Here is a 6,173-nt window from a genome sequence, read left to right as displayed (position 1 = left end):
TCAGGAGGGAGCTTCATTTCAGAAAGTGTTTTTTAGACTTTTGTCCCAGGGTTGAATCATTGTAATTGTCCTGTCCTTTCTTTCTCATCACAAATCCCCCTTTCTGTTATTGATGCAGGGGGTCCAAACATAAATATCTGTTACATTTATCACAGGACCCATGAAGAGGGAGGGTCCCGGCACATTTGTTCTTTCTAGAATGATAGGAAGTTTCCCCAAAGCCCAGGCATACTGTGATTGCAAATATGGAGTTGGGGGATAAAGTCTATTGGTGGGGTTATTCCTTTGCTCCATTCTTGACAAGTCTTTTCTTCACTCTTCTGGCATTGGAGGTGGAAGGCCTCACGTGTTTGGGGATAGAGGGAGGTTTCTCTGCTGCATGAGGATATCACTGTCAGGACCCTATGAGTTGACTGAACCCTGTGGAGAGCCTGGCCTGGGCTGGGTCATGTGGGCATATGAAGGGGAGACCTTGGGTTTGGCCCCCGAATGACCCTGTCAGGCTCATTAGCTCCCTCTTCTTCTCACAGGGAAAATGACCATTAGTACAAGAGCTCTTCACAGATCTTTGCTGTGTCCTCAGGCACAGACTCGTGTGGCCTGCAGTTCCCAGGTCTGTGAAGATCTCATGGTCGTTCCCACCTGCCACAGTTTTGTCTCCAAAGAAAGAAATGGTCTTATAACCATGATTTTCCACATGTCCCAGGCAATACCTCTTTCTCTATCCATCCCAAAAGACCTCAAAGCTGATTTGGCCTCCTACAGAAAAGGTGAGACCTTTATTTGCAAATGCTTTCCACAGATCTGCTACACATTTTTGTCTTATATTTTATTTCTTTATAATGCATATAGAACTCCATGTGTTCTTTGGGGCTGCAGCTTCTTTCAATAGAGGATGAATTCACATCCCATTTAGAATTTCAATGAAAACACCCCTTCTTCTTCAGGAGTTTGGTTTCTACAATGTAGCTCAGACAGTCATTGATTAAATCTTGGATTAGGGCCTTACCAAGGTGACCTTGAATATTCTGTTTATATAAGAGTTGCCCATCTTTGTATGCTACGAAGCCATTTCCTGCAAACACATAATCATATTTTTTTAACCATATCATTTCCCAGCTTCACCTGCACTTTATCAAAATTCAACCTGCCTACGACTCAGATTTTGATCTTCTGCCTCAATTTTTGTAGAATGCCATTTATTTCCTTAGTAATTTTCTGCTGAGGAGGCAGCAGGGTCCAGTCCACACCAAGCAGGCAGAACACTGGGCCAGGAGCCCTCAAGTCCCTAGTTTCCATCCCCTCCCTTACTTTCTGTTAAAATAATGAAAATAATTGACTGTTTTTAGTATTCTATTTGATCTCCTACATAGAATTTTATTATTCACTGGTTCAATTAGTTTTATAGTGGTTATTTTAGGGATTACAATATGCTTCCTTAACTTTTCACCTACCTTGAATTAATATCATACCACTTCATATAAGGCAAGAATTATTTCCAGTCTCATTTTCTTCAGCTGGATTCACTTCCTGTGGTGACCCTTGCAACTCTGCTCTGTTAGTCCTAGATTCTCTTTGGTTTTGTTTTTCTGAAAGTTTATTTTGGCTTCCTTTTTGAAGAATACCTTCACTGTATATAAAATTCTAGGTAAATATACAGTTTTTTTCCTTATTTCTAACTTTGTACTGTGTACAGAAAGCTTTCAAAGATAGTACAAAGAATTTTTATATATCCTTCACCCAGATTCCCCAAAGGTTAACATTTTGCCATATATGCTTTATATGCTATATGTACCTGTTTCTTTTTTTCGGAATCATTTGAGAGTCAGTTGCAGACATGATGACCCTCTATCCACTAATATTAGTTTAATTTGCATTTTCTAAAAATAAGGGTAAATGTACTTTGTTTTCTTTTTTTAATTATTTTTAAAATTTTTTCCCTTTTTTAAATTATTTTTATATACAGTTTCCTAAAGTCATCAACTTTATACACATCAGTGTATACAAGTGAATCCCAATTGCCCAATTCATCACACCACACCACCACCCGCCTGCCGCTTTCCCCCCTTGGTGTCCATACGTTTGTTCTCTACATCTGTGTCTCAATTTCTGCCCTGCAAACCAGTTCATCTGTACCATTTTTCTAGGTTCCACATATATGCGTTAATATACAATATTTGTTTTTCTCTTTCTGACTTACTTCACTCTGTATGACAGTCTCAAGATCCAACCACGTCTCTACAAATGACCCAATTTCATTCCTTTTTATGGCTGAGTAATAATCCATTGTATATATGTACCACATCTTCTCTATCCATTCGTCTGTCAATAGGCATTTAGGTTGCTTCCATTGTAAATGGCTATTTACAATAGTAAATAGTACTGGAATGAACATTGGGGTGCATGTGTCTTTTTGAATTATAGTTTTCTCTGGGTATATGTCCAGTAGTGGGATTGCTGGATCATATGGTAATTTCATTTATAGTTTTTTAAGGAACTTCCATACTGTTCTCCATAATGGCTGTATCAATTTACATTCCCACCAACAGTGCAAAAGGGTTCCCTTTTCTCCACACCCTCTCCAGCATTTGTTGTTTGTAGACTTTCTGATGATGCCCATTCTAACTTGTGTGAGGTGATACCTCATTGTACTTTTGATTTGCATTTCTCTAATAATTAGTGATGTTGAGCAGCTTTTCATGTGCTTCATGGCCATCTGTATGTCTTCTTTGGAGAAATGTCTATTTAGGTCTTCTGCCTATTTTTGGATTAGGTTGTTTGTTTTTTTATTATTGAGCTACATGAGCTGTTTATATATTTTGGAGATTAATCCTTGGTCTGCTGATTCGTTTGCAAATATTTTCTCCCATTCTGAGGGTTGTCTTCTTGTCTTGTTTATGGTTTCCTTTGCTGTGCAAAAGCTTTTAAGTTTCATTTCTTAATTTTTGTTTTAATTTCCATTACTCTAGGATGTGGATCAAAAAAGATCTTGCTGTGACTTATGTCAAAGAGTGTTCTTCCTATGTTTTCCTCTAAGAGTTTTATAGTGTCTAGTCTTACATTGAGGTCTCTAATCCATTTTGAATTTATATTTGTGTATGGTGTTAGGGAGTGTTCTAATTTCACTCTTTTATATGTATCTGTCCAGTTTTCCCAGCACCACTTATTGAAGAGGCTGTCTTTTCTCCATTGTATATTCTTGCCCCCTTTGTCATAGATTAGTTGACCATAGGCATGTGGGTTTATCTCTGGGCTTTCTATCTTGTTCCATTGATCTATGTTTCTGTTTTTGTGCCAGTACCATATTGTCTTGATTACTGTAGCTTTGTAGTATAGTCTGAAGTCAGGAAGTCTGATTCCTCCAACTCCATTTTTTCCCTCAAGACTACTTTGGCTATTCAGGGTCTTTTGTATCTCCATACAAATTTTAAGATTTTTTGTTCTACTTCTGTAAAAATGCCATTGGTAATTTGATAGGGATTGCATTAAATCTGTAGATTGCTTTGGGTAGTATAGTCATTTTTACAATATTGACTCTTCCAATCCAAGAACATGGTATATCTCTCCATCTGTTGATATCATCTTTAATTTCTTTCATCAGTGTCTTATAGTTTTCTGCATACAGGTCTTTTGTCTCCCTAGGTAGATATTTTCCTAGGTATTTTATTCTTTTCATTGCAATGGTAAATGGGAGTGTTTCCTTCATTTCTCTTTCAGATTTTTCATCATTAGTGTATAGGAATGCAAGAGATTTCTGTGCATTAAATTTGTATCCTGCAACTTTACCAAATTTATTGATTAGCTCTAGTATTTTTCTGGTGGCATCTTTAGGATTCTCTATGTATAGTATCATGTCATCTGCAAACAGTGACAGATTTACTTCTTCCTTTCCAATTTGTATTCCTTTTCTTTCTTTTTCTTCTCTGATTGCCACAGCTAGGACTTCCAAAACTATGTTGAATAATAGTGGTGAGAGTGGGCATCCTTGTCTTGTTCCTGATCTTAGAGGAAATGTTTTCAGTTTTTCACTATTGAGAATGACGTTTGCTATAAGTTTGTCATATATGGCCTTTATTATGTTTGGGTAGTTTCCCTCTATGTCAACTTTCTGGAGAATTTTTATCATAAATGGATGTTGAATATTGTCAAAAGCTTTTTCTGCATTTATTGAGTTGATCATATAGTTTTTATCCATCAGTTTGTTAATATGGTGTATCACATTGATTGATTTGGGTATATTGAAGAATCCTTACATCCCTGGGATAAATCCCACTTTATCATGGTGTTTGATTCTTTAAATGTGTTGTTGGATTCTGTTTGCTAGTATTTTGCTGAGGATTTTTGCATCTATATTCATCAGTGACATTGGTCTGTAATTTTCTTTTTTTGTAGTATCTTTGTCTGGTTTTGGTATCAGGGTGATGGTGGCCTCATAGAATGCATTTGGGAGTGTTCTTCCCTCTGCAATTTATTAGTAGAGTTTGAGAAGGATTGGTGTTAGCTCTTCTTTAAATGTTTGTTAGAATTCACCTGTGAAGCCATCTGGTCCTGGACTTTTGTTTGTTGGAAGACCTTTAATCACAGTTTCAATTTCATTATTTGTTATTGATCTGTTCATATTTTCTATTTCTTCCTGGTTCAGTCTTGGAAGGTTTACCTTTCTAAGAATTTGTCCATTTCTTCCAGGTTGTCCATTTTTTTGGTATAGACTTTCTTGTAGTAGTCTCTTAGGATGCTTTGTATTTCTGCAGTCTCTGTTGTAACTTCTTCTTTTTCATTTCTAATTTTATGGATTTGAGTCCTCTCCCTCATTTTCTTGATGAGTTTGTCTAATGGTATATCAATTTTGTTTATCTTCTCTAAGAACCAGCTTTTAGTTTTATTGATCTTTGCTATTGTTTTTTTTTGTTTGTTTCTATTTCCTTTATTCCTGCTCTGATCTTTATGATTTCTTTCCTTCTGCTATCTTTGGGTTTTGTTTTTTCTTCTTTAGAGGTTAGATTGTTTACTTGAGATTTTTCTTGTTTCTTGAGGTAGGCTTGTATAGCTCTAAACTTCCCTCTTAGAACTGCTTTTGCTGCATCCCATAGGTTTTGGATCATTGTGTTTTCATTGTCATTTGTCTCTAGATATTTTTTTGATTTCCTCTTTGATTTCTTCAGGGATGTCTTCGTTATTTAGTAATGTATTTTTTAGCCTCCATGTGTTTGTGTTTTTTACTTTTTTTTCGGTATGCGGGCCTCTCACTGTTGTGGCTTCTCCCGTTTTGGAGCACAGGCTCTGGGTGCGCAGGCTCAGCGGCCATGGCTCATAGGCCTATCCGCTCCTTGGCATGTGGGATCTTCCCAGACCAGGACACGAACCCATGTCCCCTGGATCGGCAGGCGGACTCTCAACCACTGCGCCACCAGGGAAGCCCTTTTTGATTTTTTTTTTTTACGTTTTTTGGCGTGTAATTGATTTCTAATCTCATAGCATTGTGGTTAGTAAAGATGCTTTATATTTTCAATTTTCTTAAATTTACTAAGGCTTGATTTGTGACCCAAGATGTGATCTATCCTGCAGAATGTTCCATGTGCACTTGCGAAGAAAGTGTATTCTACTGTTTTGGGATGGAATGTCCTATAAATATCAGTTAAATCTATCTGATCTTTTGTGTCTTTTAAAGCTTCTGTTTCCTTATTTATTTTCATTTGGATGATCTGTCCATTGGTGTAAGTGAGGTGTTAAAATCCCCCACTATTATTGTGTTACTGTCGAGTTCCTCTTTTAGAGCTGTTAGCAGTTGCCTTATGTATTGAGGTGCTCCTATGTTGGGTGCATATATATTTTTAATTGTTATATCTTCTTCTTGGATTGATCCCTTAATCATTATGTAGTGTCCTTCCTTGTCTCTTGTAACACTTTTTATTTTCAAGTCTATTTTATCTGATATGAGTATTGCTACTCCAACTCTCTTTTGATTTCCATTGCATGGAATATCTTTTTCCATCCCCTCACTTTCAGTCTGTATGTGTCCCTAGGACTGAAGTGTGTCTCTAGTAGACAGCCTATATATGGATCTTGTTTTTGTATCCATTCAGTGAGCCTGTGTCTTTTGGTTGGAGCATTTAATCCATTCACCTTTAAGGTAATTATTGTTATGTATGCTCCTATTATCATTTTCTTAATTG

General features: G+C 36.8%; 1 pseudogene; it reads right to left on the bottom strand.

Annotated features, from left to right (window-relative positions):
- Positions 1-542: 542 nt before the first annotated feature.
- LOC132520212 (phosphomannomutase 2-like) lies at positions 543-1,299 on the bottom strand (annotated as a pseudogene).
- Between the last annotated feature and the right edge of the window lie 4,874 nt (positions 1,300-6,173).

The sequence above is a fragment of the Lagenorhynchus albirostris genome, chromosome 5 (genome assembly GCF_949774975.1).
Source record: "Lagenorhynchus albirostris chromosome 5, mLagAlb1.1, whole genome shotgun sequence".
NCBI lineage: Eukaryota > Metazoa > Chordata > Mammalia > Artiodactyla > Delphinidae > Lagenorhynchus > Lagenorhynchus albirostris.
This window is presented reverse-complemented; position numbering and strand designations above follow the sequence as displayed.